The 16,370-nt window shown below is 38.7% G+C and overlaps 1 pseudogene; it reads right to left on the bottom strand.

The window, feature by feature from the left end:
* Positions 1–14,049: 14,049 nt before the first annotated feature.
* Positions 14,050–15,557, bottom strand: LOC146559363 (uncharacterized; annotated as a pseudogene).
* Positions 15,558–16,370: the final 813 nt, after the last annotated feature.

Raw genomic sequence — 16,370 nt, 5'->3', positions numbered from 1 at the left:
AGATGTGAATTCATGAAGATCGCTGAATTCATTTAGTGAGCAGCTGATATCTGCCTCAGTCAGTTTGGAGTTGATCTGTTTTGATCAGTGTGCCACTGCTTTTATAAAAACTTAAATTTCAATATTTTTTATAGTTATATTTATATTTCCATATCTTCGTATGGTATGGTATGCAAATCTAGTATGCCACAAACATTTCAAACTTTGCTGATTACTTCTGCTGACAAAAGTTGATATATTTATTTTGGATTCAAGAATATGGCATGAGGAATGAGGGTGGAGACCATATAGCTGAGAATTCAAAGGATTAACAACTGAGAATACTGTCAGGCGATACAAGACGTACTTTGATGACCTCTTCAATCTCACACACCTCTGTGGAGGGAACAGAACTTAGGGAAGACAGGGACAGCTTGCCTATCACGATGACTTAGATCACTGAGATAGTTCAAAAGCTCTTCAGTGACTGGCCTTGGTCGGATCAAGTTTCTTAAGATTCTGGATAGTGTGGAGCTGTCCTGGTTGACATGCTTCCACAGAACGTCATGACATTGCCTTTGGATTGGATTCAGTTTCGTGGCATCGCACTCCTCAGCCTTCCTGGGAAGTTATGTCTAGGGATACCAGAGAGGAGAATGTGTCTGTCAGGTGAACCTCAGAGTTAGTTTTTTTGTCCTGGTCATAAAAAAACGTGTTTATTCTCACAAGGATATTTGAGGGTACATGAAAATTTGACCAGCGAGTCAGCCGCTTCGTCATGGTGTGGTGGGATTGGATCACATCATTTTAGGGACAGAGTTTCTTGGTGCAGCTAAAGGATGAAGAATGTTGTGTTTGGTGATCCCAGGATTATGTACCTGATTTCTGCAGAAGTGTTCCTATAGGGTGTTATTCAGAAATGAAAAGGAATATGAACACTGTACCAACTGGTCGATGTACAGTATGAAAGCAAAGCTCTTGATTTACTGGTTGCTCTATGCTCCCATTCTTACCTATGACCAAGGGTTTGCTGAACACTAAAGTATGTTAAACGATTTGAATGCATTCTATTGCTTCACTAGTTGACGTGTTTCCCGATTTGTGTCTCTTTTTTTCATGTTATTATCCTTAATGTCAGTGTAGTTTTCCACCACACTCTTATTGACTCAAAACTCTTTCCTTTTCTGGTTTATTTGTTCTCAGCTAAAGTAAAAAATATGTTTAGTCGACATCCTTCTTCAACTCTGAAACAGTTTCTTCAGGCTATTATTCTGAGGGGTAATTCCCTTTAGAACTACTTCTGACTTTATTATATATCTGACATAAATAGCTAAACTGCTTCCCCACACTCAAGGCTCTAGTTCTCATTTCATTTCCTCTGAGCTGTAGGACAGGTTAGAGTAACTGTATCAGGCAGCTTTACCATGACTCTGATTTGTCCAATAAATAAAGTAGCTGAGACTTGATTTAGGCACCTGGTACAGTTTAGCAGCATATACAGGCTTCACCTTTTGTCTTATGTCTTCTATGACCCAGTGGCGGTACCTGTATATAATGAAAATCTGAATACATTTTTTCCCCTCACAAGTAGATGCATGGGATGCTATAGACCTAATGTGGAGTAAAATGTTTTCAAAAACAAAAATGAAATGTGAAGGATTCTTTTTTAAGCTCTAATCAATTGCTGAAATAGAGAAAAGTAAAATAATACTCAGGCAATAGAATTGCGACCGGAAGTTTTGACAAGTTTTCAGATTCAAGTGAGAAATCCATCAACACAGTAACACATATCTTTAGTAGTGAAGTATGTGTAGAAGCAATAGTGGTGCGTATGAAAACAAGTAGTAGTGTCTAATGTGGGTGAGGAAATGTGTTACTGGTTTGAGAACTGCATTATGAGTAGTGAGAATGACTTGAGTTGAGTCACAAATGAGTTTGTGAGAACTCAAAACTGTAAACTCCAACTTCAGTAAACAGATCTCTAACCTGCAAGACCTTCCAAGACAATGACAGCCACCTGAGTGCAACCAAGGAGGGAAAGGAAGTCAGTCAAGCAACCAAACACTTCACACAACAACAAAGTCAGTCAAAAAGTGTAAAAACACTCAGTTTGTATTTCTATGACTCATTTGTAAATCTAGTCACACAATTGTAGCACATCTCTACTGTTGATAATAATATTTCATCATAGAATTGACTTAGGGTTACGGTCAAGCAAGCTTTAGGTAAACATTGAGAGTCGGGGTTTGTTTGATGACTACTGCTTGATCTTTGTAGAATCATCAGTGTGTTTCCTGAAGTAATCATTGGCCATATTTGGGGGCTGAATAGAGTTTGAAGGACTGGCAGCACGCAGTCCTTCAAACGCAGCACTTTTTCTAATGTGTATGGTGACATTTTTTCATATAGTCTTTTAACCTTGATTCATAAAGCATACATTTATTTATTTATTGACCCAAAAGTAATAGGACAAAGAGAGTTAGAGCAACTGTTTTTCAGCTAGTTTTAGTACAGGGAGTTAATATTTGGGGCTTGCTGAATATTTTTATTCAGCCACAAATGAAGAAACATTATTTTATTATTTCATACTGACATCCAAATATTTACTGGAGGACAGAAACGCTATGGGATGGAAATTAATTATGAATGAAGACACATGCTTTGACTTGATTGCTCAGCGTAAGACATGACAATGCTGCACTTCGGTAAGCAAGTCAGATTATTTTTCTCTTTCTCTAATGTATGGAATGTAAGAGAGAGGGGGTGCTTTTATCTCCATAAGTGATTTCTCTGATTGCACATTGTAAAAGCTAGCAAAAATGTTTGAAATTAAACTGCTGCATTTGCCAGGTTTCTTTACTGTGTCTGCATGTCTCCTTATGCAGATTCATGATTTCTTCAAGCTTGAGTTTTGTATACTTCAAAAAAATATATATATCTGTTCATTATGAAAAGCCATCCATAGGACATTTTGTTGTCGTTTTTGTAACATTTATTTTTATTGCTTTTCTTAGCCCTTATTTCTCTGAAGTGCTAATAAGTCCATGTCAAAATAATTCTTTATGTGTTTTTACTGTGTATATACTTTATAGCTGTTCTCACAAGAGTCTCCGATATGGCATTTGCAATGGGTAATACATAATACATTTCTCAGATTGATGTTGAGTACAGGCATACAGACAAAGCTCCTGGAGTTAGGAGCTTTGTCTTGATTACTCAATGACTAGTCACTTGCACTATGTAGTAACATCTGCAGCATCTGCAAATGACAGAAATGAAAAGAAAAAAACAATAAGTTGAGGGTGTAAGCGAGGTGTAGCATAATAGTGCCATTATGAATCTCACTATAATTTAACTCCCCACCAGACTCACACACACACACACGCATGAACAAACAACGTATAAACAAAAATACAACTGAAATTTCATCTGCCCAACAAGCATTTAACTACCGTGGCTCAAGAGTTGGTAGTTCGTCTTGTAATCGGAAGGTTGCCGGTTCGAGCCCCAGCTTGGACAGTCTCGGTTGTTGTGTCCTTGGGCAAGACACTTCCTACTGGTGGTGGTCAGTGGTGCCAGTGTCCAGCAGCCTCACCTCTGTCAGTGCGCCCCAGGGTGGCTGTGGCTACAATGTAGCTGCCATCACCAGTGTGTGAATGTGTGTGTGAATGTGTGGATGACTGAACGTGTAAAGTGCTTTGGGGTCCTTAGGGACTAGCGCTATACAAATACAGGCCATTTACCATTTCACTGAAAGTTGAAAGAAGATTAATCTTTTACAGTTTTGGTGGGACGGGCCTCTTTTGCGTGTCTCTTGTCGGCATGATATAATGAAAACATTATTCTTCTCCTTTGAGTCTGACATACAAATGAGCAGAGTGATAGAAACGTGGATGATGTAAATAAACCCTGCAAGCATAGTCGACCAGTGTCATGATGCCTTGTGGGTGGAAGCTTCACAGATGGAAAATAAAACAAAAACAACAAAAAACACATACAAGATTTAAAAGATTAGCTTCAAGCAGCAGTGTTAATACCTCATGTCTCTGAAAGACTATGTTTGTAAGTAGTGCATGATTACTGATTAATAATCGGCTATTTACTAAGCAAACTTAAACTGCTGACTCCTGTAAGAAATCATCATTGCCGCTAACTGCTGTTAATTGACTTGGGATGCTAAAAAGCAAACTGATGTTCTGTGATTCAAATGTTTTCATTTTAAAAATGATTATTTGTTCAGTGCAGTGACTTGATATCACTTAAGAACTGGCTCAGTTACATTAGTGTAAACTTTGTTTATGTGACGAAAGCATCCATTGTGTGACCTACTAGTACAGATAGCCTCTTCACATTAACATTAACAATATCCAAGGATATTTTTCAGATGAGACATGCAAATGTCCTTTGGTTTAAAGAGAGTTTAGCATTGAGTTAGAGCCACATGTACAATAAACCACACATGATTTGTGGCTATTAAAAATTCACAATGCTAATGTGGAGATTAACATATTTATTTACTGAGCCATACGTTTTGCATGCTGAAGATGTATTTGTGAGCCACACATTACCCCAAGTCATCATTATCATCTTATGTAACCTCTTATATTGATTTGGACTCGTGATTCTCTTAATCTTTGCTCCATTACAGTAAATAAAATGAGATGAAAGGAAGAACAGGGCCTCAGTTTAAATATATCATGTTTGCGCTGCTAAATAATCTGTTTTCATTTGTCCAAATTATTCATATTTTTCAGTGTTTCAGTGTTAGATGGAAGAGCTTTAAGCTTGTTTGAATTTCATCATTAACTTGCCCTTTTGGATGGCAATGTTTACATGCATGTTGGCTTTTGGTGGATATCAAAGTGTGCTGAATATATCCATCCACTTTCTTTTCTTATCCAGTTCAGGGAGGAGCTGAAGCCTATCCTAGAGGCAGGGTCGCTAATCTGTCACAGGGCCAACGTGCAGAATATCAAAGTTATTTAAAAGGTCTACACAGTATGCTGGTATTTAATTTTAAAGGATTGACAAATGCAGATGACAGTTGTGGACCAGGTATGCAGAAGTCTGTTTACATAATGCATTGTCTCATTTACATTACTTTAATATTATATTACTAAACAGTAAGGTTTGCAACTGAATTCCGACTGAGCTCCTTTGCTTTGTTTATGACTTCATTGAATATTGTGCTAAAAGCAGCGAGTTGTTAAAGAGACTTGGTGATTTATAGTGAAGAGAAAGACATATCCTTAGGATTCCCATCACTACCTCTCCATTAAATTCATTCTCTGTAGGTTATTAAGTGCTCTCACTTACTTCTCACTTTCAAAGCCTTCTCTTGCCATCTTCCATCTTTAACCACATTCTATATTGGAATTGTATATTCCAATTGCCTCATATTAGAGTCATTTTCCAAGCTGTGTGCGCAAGTGGAAAAAAGAGTTAGCAGAGTCGATATTTCTTTTCTGAGGTAATCTGTGAGGATGTCACTGCAGTGCTTCCTTACACTCATAGGCCTCAGACTTGATTAGATGTGAACACTGACCTCATCTCTGACTGGCTTTTCAGAGCGCAGACAAGAAGACGCAGAAGAAATGTTCATCAGCTCACTTGTGCAGGCTGGCTAATCAAAGCCTTAGTGTGAGTTAAAAGAATTTGACATTGAAAATAGTTCAGCTGTTCCATTCACTGTACAACTATTTATCTTCCACGGAGCATTTCTTTTACATGAAGTCTTTTCCACTTCCTTGGTCTCCATTTAACAAGCCCAGCTGCTTAAGTGTAAATTATAATTGATTTTCACCACATTTAGTGGTTTCTCATTTAGTTTCTCCACTTAGTAAAAAGAATTAAATCTAATAATCCTCAACATTTGTGTTCAGTCTGAGACAATTACATCTACGAACTGATTATCGCACACAATTAGATTTAACAGGTTAGAAGGAATACTCAGTGAATCAGAACAGTGTGACTGTCTCAGTAACGGTCCATAGATGATTTTCCTCCCTGTAATTTTGCATCTGTACACGACCAGACTGGATTTTAGATCAAGCAATCAAGATGTGATTGGTACGGAGCCCCTCTGATGACTTGGTCCAAAAATAAATAAATTGTGGCCACAAAATACTACTCGAAATAGTATAACGAGCCCACGAAATACTTATCTGTGGCCACAAAATACAATTTTGACGGCACAAAGTAGGTATAGCATGCGCACGAAATGCTAATTTGTGGGCATGAATTGGGTATAACGTGGCAACGAATTATGCATTTGTGGCGCACATCATATTGATACAATTCCTGGACAGCTGTGTAGAGACATAAGCATAAGAGTAGGCTAAACCTATACACCATGGACACAGACAGTATGATTGAGTTTTATTTTAGGCTGGGAATGAGCTACAAATGCATTTTGAAAAGCCTGGCAATGCAAGGAGCCACTATTACGGAGAGACATTTAAACAGGATATTGAGAGCCCAGTTGCTGTACAGATGTAAGTACAACCTGGACGCCGGGATAGATTTTATTGTCAACCAACTGCAAGAGCCTGGGAAGGATCACAGTTATTGGTCAAGTGTTTCGTGCTCACAAATTAGCATTTCGTGCCCACGTTATTTCGTGCCCTCGAAATAGTATTTCGAAATAGTATTTCGTGGGCACAAAAAAGTATTTTGTGGGCACGTTATACCCATTTCGTGCCCACGAAGTAGTATTCTGTGGCCACAATTTATTTATTTTTTGGACCATGTCATCAGAGGGGCTCCGTAGACTGGAGTGCAGACTTTCACTAACAACTCAAGGGGTTTAACAAAAGTATTGTATTAACTCTTTAATACAAGTTAATACAGCCATTTTCATCATCAAAATCATCATTTAAAATGTAAGGATTGTTTTTGATATTTTACCAGCCACAGATTGTTTGTGAGTCTCGGTGCCATTCCTTTTTTGCTTCATTTGGCTGAATCTGAGCTGGAAATAGCACTGCATATTTAAGAAATCTTCTTAATAAATATAATTCTTCTGCTTCTATCAGCAGTCATATCATCCATAAAGACTAGTACCTGAGATCTACTGGCAGCCATATATGCCCATGCCCAAATATTAGTGTTGGACATGCTACTGTGTGCTTTAGCTCATAACCTGTTTCTCTCATTCTCCCTACTTTTGTCATTCCATCAGTCTGGTACATGTTAGTATTGGTTTCTTCTGTATTTTTATTTATTTTATTTTCATTCTAGGATTAATTTTTTTTCTGGAAAAGTCTAATCTGGCTTATCTGCCCTTGAATGTAACCAGGAGTTTTGTAATACTGCAAATGTAAAATCTGCAGATTTTACTTTGTTAATGTATAAGAGAGATGACTGTTGTTGTTAATCTTGCTTCAGAGTATCATCACTGAATTTTTTTTTGTTTGTTTTGTTTGTTTTGCCACATGGGTTCTTGGATGCTTTAAGCAATAAAATTGTCACACTCTCTTCGCCGCTCTGAAGAGGTCTTGTGCTGTTTTGGATTATTTGGCCAAAGGGTCTAACATTACATTAAGTAAAGCAGAGATATGAAAATAGAATGAAGAGGAAGAGATAAATTGAGAAAGACAACAGATAGTTACTCTGTTCTATTTTCTCCTAACATTGCCTCGAAAAGCCCTAAGGTTGAAATGCTGCAGAGGTGTTTGGAGGCTGTCGCTGTGCAGCCCGGGGGAAGATGTTAATAACACAAATTTTATTTCAGTGGACCTGGGCCTGTCACACAGGTATAGGTCTGTGACTTTTCACAGATTTTCATATATAACTTCCAGTGCAAAGCTCATTTATTATAGTTTTTATCGTTTTTAAGTGAATATATGAGTATTTTATTTGAGCGTAATGTCTGACAAAATCACAGGTGTTACTAAAACGCACGTCTTTAATGATAGTGACTGTCAGTTTGTTTTGGGGGGTTTTGCACATGCCCTGTTGTCATTTTGTTTACTCCCTTTTCTTTTTTGTCTTATTCCTATATATGCTGTCAGTTTTTTAATTGTTTTGTACTGCCCATTATGTAAAGAGCGAAAGGATGGCAATTAGCCTGTGTTTAACTTTTTAAATGTTCTGAAGTGTGTGTGACGTTTGGATTGCATCATTGCTGTTGCTTCAATTTAATGTAAGAATAAAACCATGTTCAAACCAACTCCAAAAGTTCTTAAGAAAAGATTTGCAAAAATGTGTATCTTGGTGTTTAAAATCAGTCATTTACATATACCTGATTGCAAAGTTTGCCCCATGGCGTTAGGTTTGTTCTTACATGGTGTTTAGTTTCAAGAAGTACTCAAAGACCAGAGCAGAACAGCATTTGCTGCAAGTTTAGAGGCTCTGTGATTGGTTTCACCTAATATGAACATTAATTAATTTCCAATAACTGAATACCAAATCAATCTTTCTAAATGTTTTACAAATGATCAACTCCAGTGATGTTGTTTCTTCACAGTAATGGATTGATTAAATAATATGGCATGATGAACAGAATATCATCTGATGGACAGCCATGTTTTTTTCTGTTCACCGTGACTGTACATGATTAGTTGGTATGATCCCTGGGTAGTGGCGCGTGAAATGTAGGGGCTCAGTGGACTGATGTAGCATCTTCATGAACATGTTATTATTAGCTGTCATTTCATAACCTGAGTTGTATCTATTTGTTTTTGCAGCCTCTAAGCTGACAGTCTTATCTCACCCATTTCCACTCATCAGGGATTCCCTCAAGAAATGTTCATTAGTAATAATAATAGCCACAGGTTAATTTGTAGCTATTTACTTCACACTCTTCTTTATGCTTCAAGCAGCAGCAATAAAATTATTAAAGTCATTGCACACAATGACTGCACATACACCTACAGATATAGTCACATCACACACCTTCACTTTGGGTTTTTATCTATGGGAATATAACAGCTACATTTCCATAATAAATTAATAGTGAACATATTTATGTAGCCTCACAGCAACAAAGCTCCAGCCAGCTCTTTATCGTTAATGTTGTTCCTGCTCTAAGCATTAGCACAGATGACCGCAGCATGATTAACCTTGGCATTGTTCCAACCCAGATCGACTGTGGGTATAAATAGCAACCAATCCTTGTTTTTTGCTTTTATTAAATTAAAGCTCAAAAGCTGCTTTACTGAAACACTTATACAATACACTTGAAATCCCAGTCTAAACATATTGGTATTGATAACAGCTTATTGAATTATTCACAGTGGTAACCACATCTTCTGTCTAGTTTGAAAAATTTAAAGTTGATTCAGAAAGGCACTGAAGTCAAGCTTATCCCAATTCGCACTGCATTACCTGATAACACCGGATCTCTGTGCAGGCCTACATTGATCTTGTGAGAATATTCTGCTCAAGCTGCAAATTTGCTACTTTTAGGGCAGACCTTCCCAAAGTGTGGGGCCCGCCCCCTAGGGGGACCGCAGAGCCATGGTAGGGGGGACGCGGGATGACAAGGGGGGAAAGAAAACAAAACGCTTGGACACTGCTAGCATGGGGCGCCTACAGAAACGCAAAGCAGGAGATGAAGCATCGCTGAATATGTTTCCAAACCAACTTCATTCCAAGCCAAAGACTAGAAAATATGATGAAGCATATCTTCCCTTTGGCTTCACCTGCACAAGTGCCGAGGTAGGTCTCCCCTGCAGAATTGATTTTCCCTTCGTAGGGAGCAGCGCTGGGCTGTTTAAATCACGGACAAACAGTATCCCACATTCGTGATTTTTAGTTCACAATCACTTCTTGTAATGACTAACTACTCCTGACATTTTGGAGATATACATACTATACTATACTTTCTACAGTAAAGTTACAGCGGGATACAAATAATATCAGGCTCATCCTGCCACAATTTGTTCCCGCGGTTTTAATCACGGACAAACAGCATCCGACAGTTGTTTATGTTTTTGAACCTATTTTGCACAGAGAGACAGTTTTTGAAAAATGTATTGATAGCAATATTGAATATTATTACACATGAAAAAAAAAACTACGCGTCAAATAATCACATCGTGATTATTCGTGATTCGTGATTAAGGCCTCTGCCTTTCTAAATAGAGGAACAGTAGCTGCATGTGTGTATGTAAGCGTGTAAAACCTGCAGATTGTCAGATTAACAGTATTTTGTCTCGATCTGCCATTCTGCAATTCATCTCAGGTAAACAATAACGTGGTGCACAGCGTGACGTGAAAAAAGGCACATACCTTTGACTTTGCGTGAGGAACTCTGTATTCCTTGTCCACACGTAAACGCAAAAAAGGAGTTTTAAAAAATAATCTGTTTTCGGTGATTCGAAACGCCGTTTACGTGTGGACGAAACAGCTGCGTTTTCAAAAATACCCGTGTAGGTGCAGACGTAGCGTAAAAGAGTTAGTAGTTTATTTTCTTACGACCTGTAATTTATTGCAGATTACTTGTATTTGCTTAATTGTTTACTAAATGTTTGAGGTGTGAAATAAACTGCAATGGAGCAAAATATGTGTGGGTGTGGTTGGAGGATGTGTGCGTGCATGTGCGTGCACTCGCGCGGGGGGGGGGGGCAACATTTTTCTTGTAAAACAAAGGGGGGCGCAGCAAAAAAAAGTTTGGGAACCACTGTTTTAGGGTAAGTTCATTTAACAGCTCTAAGTAGTTTTGTTAGTAAGGTACCTTGATTAAAATATTGTAATCTAGGGTTGGTGAGAGGAAGTGGGTTGGAGTTAAGATTTTAAAACCACAATGTGATGATGTCAGAGCTATAGAGAGACAGCGACAGACAGCTAGTTTATTTTTTCTTCTCAAAGTTTCCAGCCACAGATGATCTTATTTATTTATTCATATGTATCTCATAATGTACAACATGGCTGCTTGTCTTTATCTTTCGAAGCTTCCCGTACTTAACAAGGTAAATGAAGTGTGGACAAAAGCTTAAACAAACCCTCTGGGTTCTGATACACATAATGAATCACTATAGAAAAATTAAGCAAAATGACAAACAAAACCTAGGAAAACTCTAATTGAGACATTGGTATAGTTTAGTTTTATTTTATTTTTTCATTGTTTTTGTTTAAAACTTCTGTTTCAACTTCACATTATCAGTTACACTTTGGTTTATAAATTCAATAGCTTAAAGTTCAGTATTGAGCAGGAACAAACAGGATGATCATCATGAAAGAATGGTGACATCTGGAAAAACAGTTGGTTGCTGAGAGGGACCAGCGCACAGGGAGTACAGGCTTGGCAAGCAGAAGCGTGCTCTTACAAGAGTGGTACCTCTGGAGCCAGCTGACAGGAGGGCTCATTATCCAAATGTAGCTGATAAGTTTAAACAACAAGAACGTGAATGGAATCTAGAACACGAGGATGCTATTAAGTACAGGTTTTGTGTGATCTGTTAAGTGTTAGTGTGGAAGGTTTAATCATCTATACCCTAACAGAATTCTATTAGCTTGTTCTACGCTCTCTGGTGAGCTTTCCAAATGCATAAATAAAGCTAAAAAAACAAATAAGAAGAAATTAATCATATGTGGCTCAAGGGGGAAAACGCTAAAATATCATATTGTTCTTTTAAGTATATGAAATTATGAATGCAATCAATACTGTGTTTTTTTAGCCTCACTTTGTAGACCGACTGCCTCTAAAATGCTCAGTTACAAATATCAATATTGCTAAATCTTCCACTCTGTGAGACCATGGCTGTGTCCCAATTAAGAGACTGCACGCTTGAAGTACGCATTTTGAGTGCAACTACGTCACCGCCACGCAATGACGGCTGTCCCAATTCGAAGTGTACTTCAAATGCATACTCCAAATGCGCCGTCGATTTACCTAAATATCAAGCGTGGTCCGGTGCACGCTTCGTGGTCCCATATGTCCCACAATTCATAGCGCGGCGGTGGTGTGGATAATTTTGCCGCAAAATACGGCAGACGGCAGAAGGGGGCAGCCGAAGAGTGAACTGTCAAAAGTAAGTACTGAATATGATGTAATTTATTTATGTGCGAATGTTTAATAACGAAGAACATTAAAACATTACTGTTGGTCATATGTCGGCAAAGTTATGTGACATATATACAGGGCTCAGTGCGACCAATTTGGTCGCAAATGCGACCAAATTTTTCAGTGGTGCAACTAAAAAAAAATATTTGGTTGCACCTGTGCGACCAACTGTTCGGGTAGCAAAAAAATAAATAAAAATCTGCAACCTTCCCTGTGGTCAACAACAGACACACATTATGCCCCTATCGTGGACTAAACCAATCAGAGATAGTAAGGGGCGGGACCTCTCTGATTGGCCGTGGTCCAGTTGAAAGTGCAGGTGGAAGTGGGAGGTGAGTAGCTTGAATAAAGCGATATCAATTCATTAAATCCTGAATGACTTTTAAATATAACTGTGTTTTGCCAGAAACGCCAGATTCTCAGATTAAAGCTCACAAAACCATTTCAACAACAACCAAACAGCAAATGAGAGCAGGTACACGGACTCCACACAAAGACGTAAACACAGAGCGGAACCGACGCATCACAATCAGCTTTGTCTTTCTCGGCTTTCTCACCCGACGGCCTTAGACGGACACGCTGTCGGAGCTTAGGGATTCTGATGCGTCCGGTCCGCGCTGTGATTATGTCTTTTTGCGCTGATTCTGAGCTGCAGGTTTTGTCTCTCTCCAACCAAAATTCGCCGAGCCAGCAGCAAAAGAAGCAGCAAACTGTGCTTCACAGTTGATCAATGTCGTCATGAATTTTGCTGTTTTGCTTCCACGACTATTAAAATCACACTTCATGCACAGCTATCTCTCTCTATCTCTCGCTGTACTTCAAGAACAGTTTCCCATCTCCAATCTCTGTTTTCTGTATTATTCATTCGCTTATTACCCACCAGTCTACCGTTGTTTACAGCGCTGTCGGCTGCTGTCTTTTTCTTTTCTTTTTCTTTTTTTCACTTAAATGACCTCGGATAAGAAAGAATATTTTTTCTGTTGTTCAATACTGAAGAAATTTAAACTTTATATGCAGAACATTGTAGAATATTTTTAAGGTTATCCGCTATAAAAAGCCAGACCAGGAAAATCTCCTTCATGTTTTTCTTGGTCATTCATTTTTGTCATGACATCACTTTGATTAGTTGAGTATCTGAGGCTGAGACCACGGGACTGTAAAACATGATTGTTGGGCTTCATTTCTGTGCTGAACAGTCATTTCGAGATTAGTTACTAAATAGCAATTAGCTAATGTTGGTTATGAGACTAAAATCATCTCACTGTTGTAATGTAAATATAATATGGCCAATATTATATGTATTGTCAGATTATTATGATATATCAGGGCTCTAGACTAACTTTTTGCCATGGGCGTACAGGTACGTGGCGCACAAAAATTTTATAATAATTTATATAATATTATGTGTTTTTCTGGATACACTGTGCTTTTTCAGCATTCAAAGATTGATGACACCATGTCAGAGCACTGGCTATGAATTTCAGAAGGATCAGGCCCTAACTTAACAGAAAAGTTAACAATAGTTATTTTCTTATTACAGCTACATCCACTTCTGTCGTGCCTAGGCTGCTCACTACGGCTGGGTATCATCACTGATTTCTATAATCCATTCGATTCCGGTTTTCAAAGTCCCGATTCGATTCCACTTAGCCTCAGACAGTCAGAAATATTATAATTCTGATCATTTATCAGTACTGACTTCATCAGAATTGTGAAAAAAAGGAGACTTTCTTCACTTCATTTCACATAAATGCTTTTTATAAAAACAAACAAACAAACAAAGAGTCTTTCTTGACTTCCCTTAAGATACTTTTTATACCCTCCACATGTAAGCACTATTGTCTTCTTTTGTAACTTTGGACTAATCTTATGAAAAAAAAAGAGACTGCAGGTCCAACTTAAATTGCCTTACTTCCTTGCAAGTAATTGATTTAAGTTAATCAACTTGAAAACTTTAATACGTTTATTAAGTGACTTTGATAAACGTAATTCAATTACTTGTAAATAGTTATTTAAATTGGATTCCCCATTCTCTTTTTTTCAGTATATGTTGTCATCGCATGTTATGGAGGAAACAGTAGAGTGGAGCGAGTAAACCAGTGGTTGTACCTCATTAACAGAAGCTTCTCAAACCTTTTGTCAGAAAGTCGATTTCTTTTAGGCATGAGCACCAAATCTCCCAGACTAAAAAGTCGCTCCACAGGTTGGAGTGTTATACTTTAAAAAAAATTGTCTTTATGCTTGAAAACTTATGCAGAATCTGAAGGTCGTAGCCTGACATCAGGTAGTCCATGACTTCTTTTTCTGCAGAATAGGTCTCCTCCTCTGCCTCTGCCATCTCACCTTGGCTGCTAGATGTAGTAGCACTGGGCACACTGGCAGGGTTTTTTGCCAGAGGAGCAGTGGTGCAACACTCCGCTGTCAGAAGCTGTTTTACTCGCTCCCTCCTTCCTGTATCTCTCAGCCATTGGAGTTTGAATTTTGGACAACTGGCAGCTGCGAGAAGGGCATCTTTGTTGTCCAGCACACCGGTGAAACGAGTCTGAATAGCCTAAAAAACATAATCGATATTTTTATGCCTACAATTTATTATGTTATTGAATTACTTGCAAACCATGCCTAATACTGTCAGGGTTCCTGGGTCGTTGACCCAGTGATTTCAGTTTGTTCATGTTCAGTTTGGTTCGCCACATTAATGTTCTCACTTCCTGTTTTCTCCCGTGTCAGCTTGTCTCCCGTGTCATTAGTCAGATTATGTTCAGCCCTGTACTCACCTGTTTCCAATCATTGTCATCATTCACCTGTGTATTTAAGTTCCTCGGTTTCACCAGTTCTCTGTCGTGTCATTGATGTTGATGTTCATGTGATGTTCTGTTGTCGTTTCCGCCTGCGTTCAGCCAGCCAGCCATTCAGCCTTCCAGTCAGTTGTCCAGCCAGCCAGCCATTTTCTCCCTTTGTTCTGTTCATCCACTCCTCATAATAAATCTGCACCTACCTGCGAGTCCTGCGTTTGGGTTCCTTCTTCCTCGCCTCCACACGACGCCTGACAAATACGAGATCAGTATTATGGATTTATTTTGTTTTAGGTTACTTGTAAACATTTTCATTGTTTTAATCTTATTTTTCAGTGATAATTAATATTCTGCTCAATGTTGGTGAATTGTATGAAGCAAAAAATTTGACTAATTTCAAGATGGAGCGTACCTGTACAATGGCATCTGGAAGGCCTGCAGTCATCCTGGAGAGGTCATCTTTCACAGCCTGGGTCTTCTGCATCAGAACTTCAAGTGTTGGTAGTAAAGTTCCATATGGTTCAAGGTTCAAGGTTCTTTAATCGTCACATGCATAGTTATACAAGTATAACACACAGTGAAATGTAGCCTGATACGCTCCTCGACATGTGCAAAAATTGGGGGGGGGGGTGTAGAGGAAGAACATTATATATATATATATACATACATGTGCAGTAGTAGCAGCAAGCAGGTGAATTCTGTACATTAATATGAATAGACATCTGACTATATGGACAGTCGCCTTGTAAAATGTCCAGTGCTGCAGTCTGAGGTTTCATGGGCATGCAGTACTCATGCAGGTACTGGTATTCTTGATCTTTGAAGCACTTCAGTCCTAGCTTTGTGTACAGAGTATTCAGCTCACCCATGGTGATTTCTGCAATTATTTTACAGCATCAACAAAGAAATTCCACCTTGTGGATGTTGGTATTAGGAGCTTTCTTTTGCTGATTTCTTCCACTGTTTCTGATGCAAGTGTAGATCTACTCGATTTGGTCCAAAGAGCTGCGCATACACAGCCCTGCTCTCTGCATTGGTTGATAAATGTTTCTCCTCACATCACGTGTGCAAATTATGTTGATGGTGTGCGAAGCACACCTGCGGTGCGGGGGAAGAGACAGCTGACCATCACTTTCATTCTCAGCCGAGAGGATTTCTGACAGATCAGAAAAAGTGACATCATCGTCTTTGGGGGTGGACTCTTCCTCCTCTGTCTCTTCATCGGACTCCGTGACAGGATGATAAACTTGAAACGCATTAACAAAGTTGGATCCATTATCAGTAACTGTTGCAACTACTTTGGTGAGTAATCCATAAGAGGAGTGAATGTTTTCGATTTCTGTACCAGTGAGATCATACCTGTGTCTACCACGAATTCGCCTACATGCTAATGCAACCTTGTGGCGCTCTAATGTGGTTCTACTGATCCAGTGGAGCGTTACTCCCATATAGCTTCTGTTGTTAGCAGTCCAAATATCCGCGATAGTTGAAACAATGTCAATCTCATCAGTGCGGCCTTCAAATTTCTCTCCATAAACTCCTTCTCCAAGTAAGAAGTAAAAGTCGTTCGGTGAGACAGCTCGGCATTAACA

The sequence above is a fragment of the Mchenga conophoros genome, linkage group LG14 (assembly GCF_057382185.1).
Source record: "Mchenga conophoros isolate Kocher_MC1m ecotype Shallow Benthic linkage group LG14, M_conophoros_male_GT1.1, whole genome shotgun sequence".
NCBI lineage: Eukaryota > Metazoa > Chordata > Actinopteri > Cichliformes > Cichlidae > Mchenga > Mchenga conophoros.
This window is presented reverse-complemented; position numbering and strand designations above follow the sequence as displayed.